Here is a 22,206-nt window from a genome sequence, read left to right as displayed (position 1 = left end):
AGTCTTGTATCATTACTGCAGTTGTTGCCAAACCTCTGGAGTATGCTGCAAATAAATGTTGGTAAATAAATAATACCCTGCCTGCTCCTGTGAATTCCTGGGCAGTATTCAATTCTTTCCGCCTTTTCCTCGCCAGTTCTGTTTCTGCTACCGGGCGTAGTATCATCATTTCAGCTCGCTACCCCCGGGTTAGCGAAGCACCCAATGCTTTACACAACTAAACCTGATTACTATGGGTGCGATATGCATGAAAACGGGGATCATTTTAGAAAGGAGATTGGGTGTGATATATTATTTGAATTCCGCCTCTTGTGTCTGCTGTGTGCCTGTGCTATGAAAATAAAACAATCATTTTTAACCATCATCTGATTGTCTATTGAAACCTGTGTCCTGCATCAGCACTCCACCAGCTACCCAGCAGTCATCCAAAATAAGAGGAAAGGAAGACAAAGAGAGACACTCCAGTAGCTGCCTATTACCAAAGAGCTGTTCCAAGTGTCAGTGACGAAGCCCAGTGGTGGCAGTAATAACCCTCCTACAACTGGTGACACCAGCTGGCACTCACACCTGGTCACAGGAGTGACTGGCTTAGTTCAGCAGCATGAACAGAAGAAGTTAATGATGTCTTGTCATTGCCAATCAGTAAAACTCATAAAAACATGATAGAGCTGTATGGCAGCCAATCTCATCACATTATCATTGCCACCTCTCATTGCATTACAAAGATAATCAACATTTCTGCCTTCATCACAAATACCCAGATTTCCAAGCTGCAGTGGCCAACATTGGTTTCCATTTGGTGGGACATTGCAGATCACACTCACAAAATAAAATGGCACACCTTTCAATACAGTAGATGGGATGTAAAAACCACCTGGGTCTAGATGGATTAAAAATGGACTTACATGGAGTTTTCCAGCAGCTCTCTAATACTGTAGGTTAAACAATACTGCCAATTAGAGCTCTGAAGAAAGAATTTCAGACTGGACTCATGTCACTTCAAGTGGAGCTGTGCAGATCCCCATATGCATGATGGCTATATACAGTATGGACACAGAATAGCCCCACAATGCAGAACATGCTGGGATGTGGCCATGAGAACCAATCGTTTGACCATTTCAATGTATCTCACATCAAATGCATGGAGGAGGGACATTAGAGCTATATACTGGGGGCACGCTCATTGTCAGTAAAACAAAACAAAACCATACAGTAATGTGCATCAAACCATAGATCTACCTAATAGTTTACTAAGAAAATATTTCACAATATATGTAACCCCATGTCACTAATTTAATTTGGTGTTCTGACCCGGACACTGAGACAGCCAGCAACCAGGTACATAGTCTCAGTGTTGGACATGTAGGACCTCTGGCAGGACAGAACTCACCTGCACACATGGCATCAGTATCAATAATGGCATTGGTAAGTGTGCTCCCTGCTACAGTATGTGCAGGCCTGAATCTGAAATCTGTTGTGGAAATTCAAACATGACATCGACCCTTTGTACCTTCTGTTGCTAAATTTAGTATACTATATATCAATTTTATTGCAGGAATATTTGTACCCTTTAAAATTATATGGAAGGTTAGCGGGGTATAGGCCCTGTAATGGTCCTTCCTCTGGTCTGTGGTTTACTTCCAGCACCCAGACGATAAACAGCTCCTCTCGAACAGCCCTTATTGAATTTCCATTGAGTGCTGCTTAAGGAGGGCTTTCCTTTTCTCCAGACATACATTTCCTTTCAGATGATCACTGCCATTTTCAGATCCTACTCCCTCTCCCAGGTCATTACTATTTAATAATATTTTGTCACACTTTGGATAGTTCTGTGCAATGAGCAGTTAAGAATTCCATGAGTGGCCACTCTGACATGTGTCGGGAGGAATGGGAAGCATTGATGTCACTCAGTAAGTTTGATGATGTGGTCAGAAGACCCACAGACAAAGGTGGCTCCCTAGTCATTCAAAATACATCAGACTACGTGCATGAGTTAAACCGCCAACTGATTGACATCTGTGCTTACCAGAAACTCCCTTCTAACTCTACTAGTCAATTTAAATGTGAATTGGATTGGATTTTGTGTGAAGCAGTGTCTGACAACCTTATCACACAAGCTACATGTGATGTTTTAACAACTTCTTTTCCAGTAAAACCATTACTGTATTCACTACCCAAGATCCACAAAAACAGCCAGTGCCCCCCTGCATGGCCAATTATATCAGCGAGGGGGTCTTTATATCAGAAGGTGTCAATGTATTTAGATAATTTTCTCCAGCCATGTTTGCAGGCGAAGGCGAGCTATTTGAAGGATATAACATATTTGTTGAATAAATTGGCAGACATTCAATTTGTTCCTTCGCAATTTATACTAGTCATGATGGATATCAAAAGCCTGTACAGATGTATCTGACATATGGAGTGTTAGCGGGAGGTCAGTGATTGAGGGTAATCCCCTGTACAGAGGTCCCGTTGACTTATTCATACATCTTTTACAATTGTTGCTAGAGCATAATATTTTGTGTTCAACACTGCCCATTACCTTCAACTACAGGGTTGTGCCATGGGCAGTAATGTAGCTCCATCATTTGCAAACTGCTACATGTTCACCATTGAGGAGGAGCTCTTCCTTAGCAGACAAGAGGTTAGTTCTAATATTTTGTTGTATGTGTGCTAATATTATGTTGTATGTGTTGCTATGGCGTTGGACGCCAGCGCCCGTGGATGACATCATTTGGGGCTGAGCTGAACGCAGTGGGTGAATGGCACCATACACAGTCGGAAGAGGTGATAAAGGTAATGTATGTTTCATGTCTTGTTTGTCCTGACAAAAATGTTATAATAACATTGAAACATTGACAGTGGAAGCAAGACTCCTGTCATTTTTTCACCAGTCGTGAGATTCAGAAGTCATAGGACGAAACATGTTGGGTTTCCCTCACCTCCTACAACCATAAATAAGCTGACTCTCCTGCTTTTTATTAAAGTAGTTAATAAGATCAAATGATACATTTTAAATTTATCAAAACATATTTGTTTAAGACAATGTATATAAAATAAGACTGTTCTTAGGAATATATATAAATAAATAAATAGTACAATTTGATTGCCCTAAACTTTTTCCGTATCTTACCATTGCTATGACACCCACATAAGGGAGTGTATGTAAACTTACTCTTCCTGCTATAACACTAACATTTTAACACTAATGTGATAGCTATTTTTATGGTAATTATTTTGAGCAATAAAGTAGAATCTGCAGTTTAGCGGGGTACCTTGTCGGGGTCTGCAGGATTATATCCATTGATCAGTACATGAACTACATGAACTAAAATGCCAGTTATGTGGAGGTATACAATTGTGCTTCTGTTTGTACATATATTTTATGATTGACAACTACTACAACTAGTTTTACCTATTACATTGACCATAAATACTTTGAATTGGTCATGGACCACCAATTCAAGGCACCCCTGCAAGTGTCCTGATGCACCCCAGGGTGCCTAGGCACACAGTTTGAGAACCACTAGTGTAGTCTAGTTTACAGATTATGGACAGTGTGAAAACATGCAAAAAAAAGTAGTGCACACACCACAAACAGACATACATTTGGCACAATATGTGTTAATGATATACAGAAGGGAAGGTAATTTATAGAAAAAGAAACAGATAAGTAAATTTCAATAGAGAAGAAAGAGTGAAAGCCACAAAGAAATACAACATTTCCAAACCATACTTATAAGTGTATTTAAATGTTCTTATTTAGGTCCCCTGTGTAAAATATATCCAGCTTGTAGTTCCATACAAAGAATGTGTTAACATCTATTTCCTTTCACCACCTCTTGCAGTTTCCATTCTCATAGACATGGTTGGGAAATATAGCTGACAGATGTATTTTTGTAATTGAGAAAATATCTTTTGTCTGATATGACATTTACAATGCAAATAGCAGCCAGAAAAATGGTTTTAATTGTTAACACTAATAGCAACATAAACAATTGTTGGAATTTCTCAAATTAATCTTCAAAATTAATCTTCAAAATTAATCTTTAATGTTTATTAATGTTGAACAATGTGCATATTTAAAAAAAAAATACTGCAGATTTTATATTAAAGGTTGGATAATTGTGTATTGCAGTTAATTATTTAATTCCACACAATAGAACCATATTATTTTCTTTAAAAATATATTAGTTTCCCGTGTATTAACAATTGAAGAAAACATATCCTTTAATTATTTTTATTTTATTAATTTTGACAAAACTGCATTTGTAAACCATTGTTGAATATAACTTCTTCAACTAATATATAAGAGTAAAAAAAATGCTACAATAATAATAATTCTGGGAATTTGGGGATTAGTCTATAAACATGATTTAGAAAAAAATGGACTAAAAAGTTAAAAAGATTTTCTGGAATAAGAATTACATCATTTTCTATTTAAAAAAAAAGTATATAAAAGAATTGTGTAAAACTGATATTTTAGCAAGTTCACCTTACAACCTGTCCCTGCTATCATGCTATGATCTGTATCATAGAGACATGGAGGACTTACCAACGTGCAAGCTTATAGTTTGATTGACTCTCTGTGGCTCCTAGCATCAGGTGACAGTGGTAGCCTCATGATGTATATGTTTGCTATATAAGATTACCAAGTAAGATAGCAGTAAGCAGAGCAAGTAAATAACTGCATTCCAAAAAATAATTTTAGAAATGTTTCCCCTAGCAATAAACAAAACACTGAACCACATTTACAGTTTACACTCAGAATCATACAGAGTTTTTCATACATGCCCATGAAACTCCCACAAGGCAGGGCTGTTCTATGCACTTGCATGGTTACCGCCACAAAAGGCCCAAGTTAACAGAAAGACAAATCCAATGGAGTTCTGTCTGACTCAGAATAGGATGGAGATAACAAGTTGGGGTAAATTTGCATCTGTGGCTGCGCTGTCTGCTATAACTCACTGTTTGCGTTTGTGCACAGTATCAGGCCCTAAAAGCGCATCTAGGGGTGGAAAAAGGTACAATCCCATAGCAATCGTCTGACATTTCTGTGCAGCATCTTCATTTATAGTTCTTTTAATCAGGATATGGAGGGAACCTGGAGACTGTTTTACTCGTATAGTAACTATGTATGTGAAGACTTTTTTTTAAATAATTTTTGAAGCATGCTAAAGTTCAACATACTGTACAGTCCTGACATAGGATGCATTAAAAGCATAGGATGATACCCGAAGGCCACTAGTTCTGAGCAGATCAACATTCAGCAAAGAGGAAATGGCCATGCAACCTGCCACAGAGTGAAGGAAATCCCTAACATTGCAACTTCTACATCCATTAACCTCATTTCAATAATCAAACTCCACAAAAGGAAATCTAATTTCTATAATGCTGCAGGCACTGTACTACCCACATTGGTGAAGACACCCTCTTACCACCCAAATTCTTAGCCTGTGCAGCCTTCTGCAAATATTGAGGTATATTTAATAGGGTTCGAGTTTGCCAAAGGTGCAGGATGTCTGCTGAGAATGGACATATTTTTAAAGTGGCAATCATTTACAGGTTGGTTATGCCTTGTAAATGATTGCCGCTTCAAAAAGACGGCTATTCTTGGCCGACATTCCATTCCTTTGGCAAACTCAGACTGTATCACGTATACCCCATTGTCATCTTGATATGCAGAGCTATGCACTTATGTACTTATGCAAATCACGGTGCACAACGGGACCATAAGTGATGTTTGCATTTTGTAAATTACTGTGAGGTTACATCATAAAAAAAATGTCATATATGTACATACAGTATTAGAGGCAAAGACAATTACTTTACCTCATCAACTATCAAACTGGCATCCAGTGTGTTCTATTTTACAGATGAGTCACCGCTCATCTTTGCCACTAGCCAGGGCTGTCATTTCATATGGGCTCAATTGGCAGTTGCCCAAGGGCCCCATGAGTATAAGGGCCATAGACTTGTAGCCAAGGGTCCCTTTTTTCCAGGGGTACCAGATTTTTTAAAATCGGCCCTGGGGATCCGGAGATATCCGACTTCAAAGCAGTGGTCCCCATCCAAGCCTGTTAATTGCTCTTCCCAGACAAATACTGTATCTCGGGTTTTGTCTAAGTTAGTGTTTTTCTGAGGGTATATTCATAGTCATGTAACAGGGCCACTTCACTTAGCCCAATGCCCCTTCTACAGTTTAGTATTCTCTCTCCATCCCCATTTCCCACCATCTGTGCAGTGTCAAAGTCAGAAAAATGTCTCTATGCACGTTGCCATATTTGCACCGCACACTGGTCCGCGCTGCGCATGCGTACGCTCTCCCGTGAAGGCGCATACCCGCAATAGCGTGCACCCGCGAGCGCACGGTATGCGTATTTACGGTAGAGTTTATGTAGTCGTAGCGTGCGACTCCTTCGTTACATATTTTCACAATTAATGTAGTTTGTAGATCATGGTCCCTTTGATAGTTTCTGAAAGTTTGGTTAATATAGAATGTCCCTGAGCTGAGGAAGCCCTCTTTGTATTGTAGGAAGGGTCTAACAGGAATCATACAGCAGTGTTTGGTACCCATCGGAAGAGTATTTAATTAGCAATATTCCGGTGTTGGTTTGGAGCGTATTAATCGCTCGTGCGAATAGTTATGGACATAAGAAGTTTATGTCCATTTCTATTATTTACTCATACTCAGGTATGCGGCGGGAAACCTAGTTTCCCACCCACCTGAGCTGTTTGAAATCGTCACAGCCCACCTGTATGAATCAACCTATGACCTTTTGTTATGATACAGGGCCGAATTCCGACGTCCAATGGACAATGGGATTGTAGGGACTATGAGATTGCATTGTGTGTGGGGCATAAATAGGCAGGCCGACCATATCCAACTTCACTCTCTCATCAACGGTTTTCTGCTGATAACCGGGAGCTGGATATCGAGGCGCATGCGATCATACCCTTTGTGCGTAAGTTTCTCTCCGTAATCATTGTCTTACTGTGAGCCAATTTCTCTCATCTCTCTCCATTTCTTCTCTCTCTCCATTCTCTTTCCTCTCACATCTCCCCTAGACTAGTATTGTATTGTATTGTATTAGATCAGTATTGTATTGTATTAGATAGTACTGTATTTTGGTTAGGAAGTCTCTGTTATATTGTAGTGTATCATTTGTACTGTTATCCCCTTTTACAAGTATATTAGATATAATACAGTTAATAGGCTTTGGACCCTAAACCAGTATCTGTGTATTTCCTAAAGTGTTAAGTGTTCACTTGAGCGTCGGTGACGCTCAAGCAGCTTTGTAGTTAGTCAGGTTACACAAGGTTGCACTTACACCCTGTATTCACATTAAGGTATTCTGTGTATTTCATTGGTATAAGGTTTAGATATAAAGGTATAGCGTTGTGAGCGTCTGCGCCGCTGGTGATCTCCTCGTGGTCTCGAGCGTCCGCTACGCCATAGCGAATCATTACTCTAGTCATAGCCCTTAACGTGCTGTCCTGTGATCGCTGGGCCGTGAGCGAACGTGACGCTTGAGCGTCTCGCCTACGGCTGAGCGATCGTTACGCAACCAGCGTACCCGTACGGTACTTCTTAAGTAAACAGCGTACAGTGTTCTTAGACTTCATAAAGGGTTGTTTATACGACAAAGGAATTTAGCATTGTCAATTGGGGACTCGTCCTGTCCTTCTCATATCCGCACTAGGTAGATCAGCAGACATTATCCCCCAGCAAAGGGTGGGAGGTTGTCTCGCAGTGCTGACGGGATAAGCGTCTGCTTCGCTTAGATAAAGAGTGCTGAAGGAATCCGGGAACCGGAAGTAAGAACAAAACGCTTGTGTCTTTTAAAACTGTTTATTTCTCTTCTGTCTTGCGTATACACGCACGCATACATATATATCTGCATTTCTTTTTTCAAATTTCGTATATCACTATTCCTGTTTGCCAATTTTATAGTTGATAGAAAGTGCTAAAAGAGATTTGCTGTTATTTCATAGTAGAGGTAATAGTTAAAGTATAGACCAACACACGGCTTGTCTGGGAGATAAGGCAGTCAGTGTGGTGTGCGGTAGATGATCAGGGATCATCTACATTGATAAAAGTAGAAATTGTGTTACGGTGGATCTTTGTTTTGCGTACACGTGTCCCTAACAAAAGACTTGCGTACGCAATCCAAAAGGCAGACGCACGCAGCGTACATTACGCAACGTAGCGTCCGGTTACGCCCACGTAGCTCAAGTCACGAAAAGTTGAATTAGCGCAAAGCGATAATTAGCGCAAAGGCGATAAGTAACGCACAGCGGTAGATAACGCGACGCGGTAAATAACGCAAGTCTATTTTTGGAAATCTGAAATTTAGTTTAACAGATCCTGCTCCTAATTGGTAACACAGCTGGACTAAAGACAATTTCTGCGCAGAAATAGATATAGAAACAAAGTGTACATGTGTTGAGTGAGTGTGTTTTTATCGCATAAGTTTATATAACTTAGAGGTTGAACCAAAAGGAAAGTCGGGTACTCGTCAAAGGACATACGTGTAAGTGACATATACGGTGGCTAGGGAGGCATCCCTGGTTAAATAATATTTGAGCATTAGAGTATAGCGGACCATAAGGTAACAGACCAGGAGGTCATAAGGTAACAGACCAGGAGGTCATTAACAGACGGTAACAGACCAGGAGGTCATAAGGTAACAGGTTAAATAGACAAAGAGGTCCGCTATAAAGGTACAAGAGGCACAACGCCTGGGGTGTTGGTGCAGAACCCATATAGGCCATACAAGCTCTTGCTGAAGGAATCGCGGCCGGAAACATCGATTCCATTGATCTTTCAGTACATGACAAGTAGTGCTTATGTACTGAACGATTGTACCGCACGTAATTGTGTGCAGTAGTTAGTAATCTGACCTAATACCATTAGAGTAAAGTGGTCACAAACGCTATTTGTACATTCTGACGTGATTTGTGTAATTTTTTATTTTTGGAAGGGAAGTTCGCTGGTCACTCTGGAACTATCTAACAACCCCACCTTTACTGGAAAGAGTAAGTGTCCTGCGGGTAACCCTCATATGTTCCAGTAAACAGAAGGTTCCATAGGGGCCCTGTATCGAGTACGCCAGCACCATATCGGTGTGATCAGGTCGTATTGGTCGAGGTGGGCGAGTGAGTGGGGTACTCGGTAAACCGCCACCGCCGGCCTATTTTTGGACAATTTGGTTTGCTGTAAGGGTTCGCTGAAGACCGTGATATAAAGATCACAGGAGTAGTAAGCAACACCTGCAGATTATGGGGGCCAGTTGTTCAGGTAGGGGGCGATCAACCTCGGTTCGGTTTGATTCAGAGAACCGACCCGTCGGGTCGGCAAGGTACATCATGTGTGAAAAATACGGAAGTCACACAGAATCTTTATGTGATGAATGGGAGAGAATGACTGTACAAGACAGGGACAAATTCCCAAGAATAGGTAGCTTCAGTCCAGAAGTGTTACAAAATTTAAGGAGGAGGATATGTCTCATAAAATCAACAAAGAGACGAATTCAGCATCATGATTATTTACAGTTATGGCACCAGGAAGGTGAGATACAGAGAGGTTTGGCTCTGGCGGCAGGATCTGGAGCAGTCAGGAAGCTGATAGCCACAGCCCCTCCTCCACCATACATTGCAGGAGAGAAATTGATTGCGGAGAGAAACGCACTGGGTTGTAAAACACAAACTCTTAGCAACCCTGTAAATGTTAATGATGTTAACCTAGTAACCCATGAAATTATTAACCCGTGCAAGTTGTACCCTGTTTTGAACCTTCCTCCGGAGTGTGATCAAGAAGACGATTCGGCAACAATTTCAGCGCTCTCTCTAGCGGCCACCATATCAGAAACCACAGTAGGAACTGCACCACTCACGAGATTAGTGAAGGCCCCTAGCGGAGGGATAGGTGAGGTCGTGTCAACGGGTTGTCTTATTGATAGATGGGAAGGACCATACCAGGTCTTATTGACTAGCACCACAGCATTGAAGGTTGCTGAGAGAGAGACTTGGGTCCATTCATCCCACTGCAAAAAGGTTGCTGATCCAGAGAAGTCCCGTGATAAGGAACAGACGGTAGAGGTTGTATCACTGGAGTGTCTGTTCCAGGAGGACTGAGGCGGCACCTGAGCCTTGAAGACCGAAAGCAGTTGTCGACTCCCCTCTCCCTTTTATTGTTTTTCTCCACTTCCCATCCCCTCTCCCTTAAAATTTCTTTTTCCCCCTTCTCATTCTTCTCCATTTCCTCCTCAAAGATGGACTTGCCCCAAGAGACTGTGATCCGGATTATGATGTTGACCATGATGTTGACCAGAGCAGTCTGTTCCGGCGAGAGTACCATAGAGGTCGAGAGAGGTTCTGGAATGGGTTCCGATTATGATGATGGAGGCGTAGTTTTCCAAGATCAACCAAACCAACAAGCAAAGGCGAGTATCAGAAAACGATCCGATAGCATTGATCATAGAAGAAATTGTAACGGATTGTTAGCTGAAGAAAACTGTATCTGTAGGCTCTGTGATAATCTGGTTGAAGATGGATGCATAAAGAAATGCCAATCCAGTTTTAATATCCATATGGACCGGCATCCATTGAGTGACTATCACTCCTTAGTGGGTAACGTATTAAACCAAACAGATTGTTGGGTATGCTCTCAAGTACCTCAGGGTCATAGCAAATCAGGGCTAGTACCATTTCCTTTAACGTTAGGGGAGGTACTTGAGCTAAGTGGTGGGAGACCGGTGGACCGGAGGTTTAATATCTCCAGCCCTCCTAGTTTGAAGCTCCACCAATACCATGTGGATAGGTCCCTCTTATGTTTCAACATCTCCAATCCCAGAAAACCGGGAAATTGGGAAGTGTCATGGAGCAACCTTACCATGACCTTTTCACACAGAGCAGATAGAATGCCTACAGATACAGAGCTTGTACGCCACATAGCCAGTAGAGGAAAATCTTTCCGGTATCGATATACCTTAGGAAATAGGATTACTAGAGTTGGAGAGGTATCACCAGGATACTGTGCACATATCGTACAAACTGATACGTGCATTAAGCAGATGGAAGAATTAGGGTCAGGAGATTTCACCTGGAAGGTTTGTAACATGGTAATGTCCTTCTCCGTCCCATATGTTCTCCCCGATGATGCATATTTCATATGCGGGAGAAAGGCGTACAAGTGGCTTGCCCCAAACTCTGAAGGATTGTGTTATATTGGAAAAGTATTGCCTGAAGTGATGACTGTTACACATGACAAAATGAAGGACATACACCGTGGTGACCAAGCTCCTTATACTCACACTCATTACGAGCACCGAGTTAAAAGACAACTGTCAGAAAGGTTAGAGCATCCGGCCTCTGATCTTATCCATGAATCCACCGGGATTCAGGTTCTGGTAGCGTTAGATTTCACTCGCACCGCTCGAGGAGTGATGAACTATAAATACATTTCCGCACTCGCCAATTTGTTAGATAATATCACTGAAATGTATGATGACACGTTTAGATACACTGGAAGAGAACTTCAAGCTTATAAAACAGAACTAGTTCAGCATAGGATGGTTCTTAATTATCTTACAGCAGTAACAGGCGGATATTGTGTTACATTGGCAACACAGTACGGCATAAAGTGTTGCACGTATATCACAAATAGCACCGAGGATCCGGTAGAGGTCATAGACCAAAAGATGGACGATATTCTGCAATTAAAGTGGGAATTTCGTCGAAAACACAATCTCACCCTTGCTGCTGTAGGTAATGAGCTGACTGGTTGGGTGTCATGGTTGAACCCGCGAAATTGGTTCTCCGGTTTGGGAGACTGGGCTCAAGGAGTCATAATGGATGTTGGAAAGTTTCTACTATGTATCTTGGGTGTCGTTATATCGATTGGATTGATATTTAGATGCGGGCAGGCTTTAATGAGGTGCAAACAAAGTACAAAAGTGATGAGCTTGAGGAGTGAGGAAACTGTAATTAACCTGGATTTGATTTATGACCCAATGATAGAAACCAGAATGTGATGAAAATGCGATTATACGGTCCGTTTCTTTCACCTGTTTTTCTGCTTTTCTCCAAGATAAAAAGACCCCCTTGGACGAGGAAGTTGACGAGACGCTATACAGACAACAGACAAGCACCAAAGATGAAGTTTTGACAACCTATGATATGGACACTTGATGAACTTTGCCATGGATCCCCAGTTTCCCTAGTATTTTTAAACTCACGCTAGCCCAACATTTTTGTAAATCTGATGGCACTGACAAAGCTATTTGCTCATGCCCAAGGAGCAATACAGCGCAAAGAAGACGACTCTCAACAGATACCGAACACAACTTCAACGACAGATGTACATTTCCCTGACATAGAATATCATTGCATTTTCCATAAGTGTTCTTTATCTTCATCTCTACAACCCTCAGGTAATGACACACATAGACGATAGGGAATACAGGCACAGATATCAGCAACCACATACCTCCCCCATTCATGTATCATCAACTAAAATGTGCATCCCCATTTTGTTACAACTGAAAGCCGAAATGAGCTCGGTAGAGTTTGACAGCCCATCCACAGACCCTTAGTACGGGATAAGAAGGAATTCAAATGTATACTTCGCAATACCTCGAAGCTTGATTTACCACACGTACGGCACGATGATACATGACCCTCCAAACATGGACTCATACACACATGCTTCTGCTTTCTCACTAGGTCATACCCTCTTCACACCTACTCCACTCTTCTTCCTTACCCCACCATAGAAATCAATTAACCCCTGACTTACATTTTTTCTCCTTTTTGAAATGTTTTAGAAGGTGGCAGTTATTATTGACTGCCAAAGGGTGGACTGTCAAAGTCAGAAAAATGTCTCTATGCACGTTGCCATATTTGCACCGCACACTGGTCCGCGCTGCGCATGCGTACGCTCTCCCGTGAAGGCGCATACCAGCAATAGCGTGCACCCGCGAGCGCACGGTATGCGTATTTACGGTAGAGTTTATGTAGTCGTAGCGTGCGACTCCTTCGTTACATATTTTCACAATTAATGTAGTTTGTAGATCATGGTCCCTTTGATAGTTTCTGAAAGTTTGGTTAATATAGAATGTCCCTGAGCTGAGGAAGCCCTCTTTGTATTGTAGGAAGGGTCTAACAGGAATCATACAGCAGTGTTTGGTACCCATCGGAAGAGTATTTAATTAGCAATATTCCGGTGTTGGTTTGGAGCGTATTAATCGCTCGTGCGAATAGTTATGGACATAAGAAGTTTATGTCCATTTCTATTATTTACTCATACTCAGGTACTCGGCGGGAAACCTAGTTTCCCACCCACCTGAGCTGTTTGAAATCGTCACAGCCCACCTGTATGAATCAACCTATGACCTTTTGTTATGATACAGGGCCGAATTCCGACGTCCAATGGACAATGGGATTGTAGGGACTATGAGATTGCATTGTGTGTGGGGCATAAATAGGCAGGCCGACCATATCCAACTTCACTCTCTCATCAACGGTTTTCTGCTGATAACCGGGAGCTGGATATCGAGGCGCATGCGATCATACCCTTTGTGCGTAAGTTTCTCTCCGTAATCATTGTCTTACTGTGAGCCAATTTCTCTCATCTCTCTCCATTTCTTCTCTCTCTCCATTCTCTTTCCTCTCACATCTCCCCTAGACTAGTATTGTATTGTATTGTATTAGATCAGTATTGTATTGTATTAGATAGTACTGTATTTTGGTTAGGAAGTCTCTGTTATATTGTAGTGTATCATTTGTACTGTTATCCCCTTTTACAAGTATATTAGATATAATACAGTTAATAGGCTTTGGACCCTAAACCAGTATCTGTGTATTTCCTATAGTGTTAAGTGTTCACTTGAGCGTCGGTGACGCTCAAGCAGCTTTGTAGTTAGTCAGGTTACACAAGGTTGCACTTACACCCTGTATTCACATTAAGGTATTCTGTGTATTTCATTGGTATAAGGTTTAGATATAAAGGTATAGCGTTGTGAGCGTCTGCGCCGCTGGTGATCTCCTCGTGGTCTCGAGCGTCCGCTACGCCATAGCGAATCATTACTCTAGTCATAGCCCTTAACGTGCTGTCCTGTGATCGCTGGGCCGTGAGCGAACGTGACGCTTGAGCGTCTCGCCTACGGCTGAGCGATCGTTACGCAACCAGCGTACCCGTACGGTACTTCTTAAGTAAACAGCGTACAGTGTTCTTAGACTTCATAAAGGGTTGTTTATACGACAAAGGAATTTAGCATTGTCAGCAGTAAAGGAGTAATTAGCAGAAATTACTGCTCCAGGTCATACATGCTTGGAGGAATATAAAACAGCCCCTACCACCCGCGGGACATCAAAGCTGCCACTGATAGCACCCCCCACCCCTACCGCTGGAGGATGGGTCCGGGCCCCAGTGCATTGCTTTGCCCAGGGGCCTACGTTGCTATTAAGACGGCCCTGCCGTTGGCTGCAAACATGACTCATTTGCCATGACTAGCATGCCCACGGGTGAGAACATGGTGAGTGGGCTCCAGTGGCCAAGGGGTCTATTTACAAAGTCTTGGATGGAGATAAAGTGGATGGGGATAAAGTACCAGCCAATCAGCTCTTAACTGGCATTTTTCAAACCCGGCCTGTGACATGGTAGTTAGAAGCTGATTGGCTGGTATTCTATCTCCATCCACTTTATCTCCATCCAAGGCTTAGTAAATAGACCCCTGAGTCACATGCAAGCAAGAATAATCACACACGTGGTGCATACGTACGCAGCGAATGCAATCAGCGAGGGCATATCTGTAGCAGTCCTGGACACTGGTGCAAATTACTTAAAGCTGAGAGCACTGGTTGGACTGCTTGAGAGGGAAAGCTAGCGATGTTGGTGTGCTCTGTATGGGGGGCCCCCTAACAAAGGGGGGCCCGGGGTACTATATGCCCTGCGACCCCTCCTTAATCTGGCTATGAGGCTATCAGCACAAACACACACACACGTACACACACACCTACAAATATTTTTGATGTTTGGAACATTTAATTGATTGATGCTTGTCTACGCCAATAGTTTTAAAAATCCACATACAATGTTCATCACCAGCATCATATTTTATTTAATTATTTGTTTATTTATTTGCAATTACAAGTAGAGCCTTGTGTGTGAGCCATTGGGGGACACTTGTCAAACCTTCTACAGGGCAAGTGAAAAAGTTGTAGCATCATACCAATCATTTTATAGACTGTACGGATAAATGAAAGCTAGAAAATGGTTTCTATGGCAACTTCTACACTTGCTCTTTAAGCTGGGTACCCAGTGACATTGGCGTGACCACTGGGCGGAATCCTGCATTGGCAAATGCATACACACTTGTCGATGTGTACAGAGATGGAACAAAAAACGATGGCCATGCTGTATTCAGCATGGCCTTTACTAACAATCTTTTTTGGCGGTCTTGCATGTACCGTACAGTAGGGCCGATGGAGGATGTCACTGATGATCCACGGGGGTGCGTATCATTTGCGACATAGTAGGTACACACTAGACGATGTGCCCGATATATCAGTCCACTCCGCCGGATTGGATGACATATCATCTAGTGTAGGGGTGGGCAAAATGCATCCCGTGAACCGATCCTGCCCGGCCCGGTGCCTGCCATTAGTGCGTAATGACAAGTGGCCTGACCAGCTGCTTGTCCTTGCCCTACCACAGCTCTGAGCCATGAATGCAGGTGAAGAAAGCCTGGTCACGAGTGCAGCCTGCTGGAATTATCTTGTGACGTCAGGCGCTGGGCGTGTTGGGGGGTGGAGCCAAGGCCAGTATGTGGATGCGTGCGGTGGGAGAATTGAATGAGTGAACACTGCTATAGTGATTAAATCTGTCACTGGAAAAGAGCTCCTAAGGTACTGCTTCTGCAGGGTGCCCATGATTGGCTGAAGGGTGGCAGTGGGACCTGACTGACTAGAGGGGCAGGTGTGTACAGTATGGGGGTGGGGAGAGAACTGGCAACTGTTCCAATGGAAGAAGGGAAAAAATAGTAACTGTGCCCAGGGAGAGGTAGGGAGGGGAAGTGGTAAATATGCACAGGGGAAGGTAACTGTGCCAATGGAGGGGTGCTAATATTATTGATAACACCATTACACTGGATGCTGTTTTTGTTTATAGTTGCTTATAGTGCTTTCTCTACCTGAAGGCTCTTCTGTATGTTTGTTTATTTATTTAGTGGGTAATTCAAACTGCATCGATGCAGCGATCGCAGTCTGAATTACTATGCGCATGTGCAGCCAGTGAGATGCGATCGCCTCTGCCTGATTGACAGGCAGAGATGGTCGCGTGGGCGGGAGGTGGCCGTTGGTGGGGCGCGGGCTGGACAATGGAGGCGTGTCCGGACCGTTGGGTGTGCGGGCCACGGCGGCTGCTTGACATGACACGCAGCCGCTGCGACCCATGACGCTGTGGTTATCCCCCTGTCAGTGCGCAGGAGCTGCACTGGCAGGGAGCTATTTGTCAGGTACAAAAGCATCGCCGCCGTGCGATGCTTTTGTACCTGTGCGGGGGTGGGTAGGGCCTGAAATGCTGAAATGCTGGGCGTCCCCCCGCATGTCAGAGTAAATGATCGTAGATGTGCTAAATTTTGTACAATCTACGATCAACTCTGAATTACCCCCTTATTTGTTTATATATTTTAGACATTTGTATTTATTTTTGCCTGTCCCCATTATTAATATTTGAATAATTGAATAGGTAATGTAATTGGGGATTGAAGTACTGTACTGAGACTAGAGATGAGCGGGTTCGGTTCCTCGGAATCCGAACCCCCCCGAACTTCAGCCTTTTTACACGGGTCCGAGGCAGACTCGGATCTTCCCGCCTTGCTCGGTTAACCCGAGCGCGCCCGAACGTCATCATCCCGCTGTCGGATTCTCGCGAGGCTCGTATTCTATCGCGAGACTCGGATTCTATATAAGGAGCCGCGCGTCGCCGCCATTTTCACACGTGCATTGAGATTGATAGGGAGAGGACGTGGCTGGCGTCCTTTCCGTTAGAATAGATAGAGACACTTGAGTTGATTTACTACTAACTTAGTAATTTTGGGGAGCATTAGTTAGGAGTACTCAGAGTGCAGAGTTTTGCTGATAGTTACTAGTGACCACCACCAGTTTTATTTATTATTTAATATAATCCATTCTCTGCCTGAAAAAAACCGATACACAGTCACATACCATATCTGTGCTCAGCCTCAGTGTGCTGCATGATAATATCATCTATGTATATCTGACTGTGCTGAGTGCTCACTGCTCACACAGCTGAATTGTGGGGGAGACTGGGGTGCAGTTATAGCAGGAGTACAGTGCACACTTTTGCTGCCAGTGTGACTGACCAGTGACCACCAGTATATTGTCTGCCTGAAAAAGTTAAACACTCCTGTGGTGTTTTTTTTATTTATTCTATAAACGCATTCTGCTGACAGTGTCCAGCAGGTCCGTCATTCATTATATTATATAAATATTTACCTGCAGTAGTGTTATATTTTTTTTGTTCATCTCTATCATCTTTATCATCTCTATATTAGCAGACGCAGTACGGTAGTCAACGGCTGTGGCTACCTCTGTGTCGTCAGTGCTCGTCCATAATTGTATACCTACCTGTGGTGGGGTTTATTTTTCTATCTTCTTCATACTAGTAGTTTAGGAGTCTGCTGACAGTGTCCAGCAGGTCCGTCATTATATTATATATACCTGCAGTAGTGATATATATATATTTTTTATATCATTATCATCTCTATACTAGCAGACGCAGTACGGTAGTCCACGGCTGTAGCTACCTCTGTGTCGTCAGTGCTCGTCCATAATTGTATACCTACCTGTGGTGGGTTTTTTTTTTCTATCTTCTTCATACTAGTAGTTTAGGAGTCTGCTGACAGTGTCCAGCAGGTCCGTCATTATATTATATATACCTGCAGTAGTGATATATATATATTTTTTATATCATTATCATCTCTATACTAGCAGATGCAGTACGGTAGTCCACGGCTGTAGCTACCTCTGTGTCGTCAGTGCTCGTCCATAATTGTATACCTACCTGTGGTGGGGTTTTTTTTTCTATCTTCTTCATACTAGTAGTTTAGGAGTCTGCTGACAGTGTCCAGCAGGTCCGTCATTATATTATATATACCTGCAGTAGTGATATATATATATATATATATATTTTTATATCATTATCATCTCTATACTAGCAGACGCAGTACGGTAGTCCACGGCTGTAGCTACCTCTGTGTCGTCAGTCACTCGTCATCCATAAGTATACTAGTATCCATCCATCTCCATTGTTTACCTGAGGTGCCTTTTAGTTGTGCCTATTAAAATATGGAGAACAAAAATGTTGAGGTTCCAAAAATAGGGAAAGATCAAGATCCACTTCCACCTCGTGCTGAAGCTGCTGCCACTAGTCATGGCCGAGACGATGAAATTCCATCAACGTCGTCTGCCAAGGCCGATGCCCAATGTCATAGTACAGAGCATGTAAAATCCAAAACACAAAATATCAGTAAAAAAAGGACTCACAAATCTAAAATAAAATCGTCGGAGGAGAAGCGTAAACTTGCCAATATGCCATTTACCACACGGAGTGGCAAGGAACGGCTGAGGCCCTGGCCTATGTTCATGGCTAGTGGTTCAGCTTCACATGAGGATGGAAGCACTCAGCCTCTCGCTAGAAAAATGAAAAGACTTAAGCTGGCAAAAGCACAGCAAAGAACTGTGCGTTCTTCGAAATCACAAATCCACAAGGAGAGTCCAATTGTGTCGGTTGCGATGCCTGACCTTCCCAACACTGGACGTGAAGAGCATGCACCTTCCACCATTTGCACGCCCCCTGCAAGTGCTGGAAGGAGCACCCGCAGTCCAGTTCCTGATAGTCAGATTGAAGATGTCAGTGTTGAAGTACACCAGGATGAGGAGGATATGGGTGTTGCTGGCGCTGGGGAGGAAATTGACCAGGAGGATTCTGATGGTGAGGTGGTTTGTTTAAGTCAGGCACCCGGGGAGACACCTGTTGTCCGTGGGAGGAATATGGCCATTGACATGCCTGGTGAAAATACCAAAAAAATCAGCTCTTCGGTGTGGAAGTATTTCAACAGAAATGCGGACAACAGGTGTCAAGCCGTGTGTTGCCTTTGTCAAGCTGTAATAAGTAGGGGTAAGGACGTTAACCACCTTGGAACATCCTCCCTTATACGTCACCTGCAGCGCATTCATCATAAGTCAGTGACAAGTTCAAAAACTTTGGGCGACAGCGGAAGCAGTCCACTGACCAGTAAATCCCTTCCTCTTGTAACCAAGCTCACGCAAACATCCCCACCAACTCCCTCAGTGTCAATTTCCTCCTTCCCCAGGAATGCCAATAGTCCTGCAGGCCATGTCACTGGCAATTCTGACGAGTCCTCTCCTGCCTGGGATTCCTCCGATGCATCCTTGCGTGTAACGCCTACTGCTGCTGGCGCTGCAGTTGTTGCTGTTGGGAGTCGATGGTCATCCCAGAGGGGAAGTCGTAAGACGACTTTTACTACTTCCACCAAGCAATTGACTGTCCAACAGTCCTTTGCGAGGAAGATGAAATATCACAGCAGTCATCCTGCTGCAAAGCGGATAACTGAGGCCTTGGCATCCTGGGCGTTGAGAAACGTGGTTGCGGTATCCATCATTACTGCAGAGCCAACTATAGACTTGTTTGAGGTACTGTGTCCCCGGTACCAAATACCATCTAGGTTCCATTTCTCTAGGCAGGCGATACCGAAAATGTACACAGACCTCAGAAAAAGACTCACCAGTGTCCTAAAAAATGCAGTTGTACCCAATGTCCACTTAACCACGGACATGTGGACAAGTGGAGCAGGGCAGACTCAGGACTATATGACTGTGACAGCCCACTGGGTAGATGTATTGACTCCCGCCGCAAGAACAGCAGCGGCGGCACCAGTAGCAGCATCTCGCAAACGCCAACTCTTTCCTAGGCAGGCTACGCTTTGTATCACCGCTTTCCAGAATACGCACACAGCTGAAAACCTCTTACGGCAACTGAGGAAGATCATCGCAGAATGGCTTACCCCAATTGGACTCTCCTGTGGATTTGTGGCATCGGTCAACGCCAGCAATATTGTGTGTGCATTAAATCTGGGCAAATTCCAGCACGTCCCATGTTTTGCACATACCTTGAATTTGGTGGTGCAGAATTATTTAAAAAACGACAGGGGCGTGCAAGAGATGCTGTCGGTGGCCAGAAGAATTGCGGGACACTTTCGGCGTACAGGCACCACGTACAGAAGACTGGAGCAACACCAAAAACGCCTGAACCTGCCCTGCCATCATCTGAAGCAAGAAGTGGTAACGAGGTGGAATTCAACCCTCTATATGCTTCAGAGGTTGGAGGAGCAGCAAAAGGCCATTCAAGCCTATACAACTGACCACGATATAGGAGGTGGAATGCACCTGTCTCAAGCGCAGTGGAGAATGATTTCAACGTTGTGCAAGGTTCTGCAACCTTTTGAACTTGCCACACGTGAAGTCAGTTCAGACACTGCCAGCCTGAGTCAGGTCATTCCCCTCATCAGGCTTTTGCAGAAGAAGCTGGAGACATTGAAGGATGAGCTAACACTGAGCGATTCCGCTAGGCATGTGGGACTTGTGGATGGAGCCCTTAATTCGCTTAACAAGGATTCACGGGTGGTCAATCTGTTGAAATCAGAGCACTACATTTTGGCCACCGTGCTCGATCCTAGATTTAAAACCTACCTTGGATCTCTCTTTCCAGCAGACACAAGTCTGCAGGGGTTCAAAGAACTGCTGGTGAGAAAATTGTCAAGTCAAGCGGAATGCGACCTGTCAACATCTCTCCTTCACATTCTCCCGCAACTGGGGGTGCGAGGAAAAGGCTCAGAATTCTGAGCCCACCCGCTGGCGGTGATGCAGGGCAGTCTGGAGCGACTGCTGATGCTGACATCTGGTCCGGACTGAAGGACCTGCCAACGATTACGGACATGTCGTCTACTGGCACTGCATATGATTCTCTCTCCATTGAAAGAATGGTGGAGGATTATATGAGTGACCGCATCCAAGTAGGCACGTCAGACAGTCCGTACGTATACTGGCAGGAAAAAGAGGCAATTTGGAGGCCCTTGCACAAACTGGCTTTATTCTACCTAAGTTGCCCTCCCACAAGTGTGTACTCCGAAAGAGTGTTTAGTGCCGCCGCTCACCTTGTCAGCAATCTGCGTACGAGGTTACTTCCAGAAAATGTGGAGAAGATGATGTTCATTAAAATGAATTATAATCAATTCCTCCATGGAGACATTCACCAGCAGCAATTGCCTCCACAAAGTACACAGGGAGCTGTGATGGTGGATTCCAGTGGGGACGAATTGATAATCTGTGAGGAGGGGGATGTACACGGTGATGAATCGGAGGATGATGATGAGGTGGACATCTTGCCTCTGTAGAGCCAGTTTGTGCAAGGAGAGATTAATTGCTTCTTTTTTGGTGGGGGTCCAAACCAACCCGTCATTTCAGTCACAGTCGTGTGGCAGACCCTGTCACTGAAATGATGGGTTGGTTAAAGTGTGCATGTCCTGTCCTATACAACATAAGGGTGGGTGGGAGGGCCCAAGGACAATTCCATCTTGCACCTCTTTTTTCTTTCAGTTTTCTTTGCGTCATGTGCTGTTTGGGGAGTGTTTTTTGGAAGGGCCATCCTGCGTGACACTGCAGTGCCACTCCTAGATGGGCCAGGTGTTTGTGTCGGCCACTTGGGTCGCTGAGCTTAGTCATCCAGCGACCTCGGTGCAAATTTTAGGACTAAAAATAATATTGTGAGGTGTTCAGAATAGACTGAAAATGAGTGGAAATTATGGTTATTGAGGTTAATAATACTTTGGGATCAAAATGACCCCCAAATTCTATGATTTAAGCTGTTTTTTAGGGTTTTTTGAAGAAAAAAAACACCCGAATCCAAAACACACCTGAATCCGACAAAAAAATTCGGTGAGGTTTTGCCAAAACGCGTTCGAACCCAAAACACGGCCACGGAACCGAACCCAAAACCAAAACACAAAACCCGAAAAATTTCCGGTGCACATCTCTAACTGAGACAACAGAAACTATTAGGACTGAGTGGAGCTAATGGGACTGAGTGGAGATTAGCTAGTT

At 43.6% G+C, this 22,206-nt stretch overlaps 1 long non-coding RNA gene across 1 annotated transcript in view; it reads left to right on the top strand.

Annotated features, from left to right (window-relative positions):
* Window positions 1-2,556: 2,556 nt before the first annotated feature.
* LOC134966855 (uncharacterized) overlaps window positions 2,557-22,206 on the top strand; it is a 46,401-nt gene continuing 26,751 nt past the window's right edge. The window contains exon 1 of the long non-coding RNA XR_010188721.1: window positions 2,557-2,644. This is a non-coding gene — a long non-coding RNA (uncharacterized LOC134966855). The remainder of the gene's footprint in view (window positions 2,645-22,206) is intronic.

The sequence above is a fragment of the Pseudophryne corroboree genome, chromosome 1, assembly GCF_028390025.1.
Source record: "Pseudophryne corroboree isolate aPseCor3 chromosome 1, aPseCor3.hap2, whole genome shotgun sequence".
In the NCBI taxonomy this organism is placed as follows: domain Eukaryota; kingdom Metazoa; phylum Chordata; class Amphibia; order Anura; family Myobatrachidae; genus Pseudophryne; species Pseudophryne corroboree.
The sequence above is the reverse complement of the archived record's forward strand: the minus strand, read 5'-3'. Positions and strand labels throughout refer to the sequence as shown.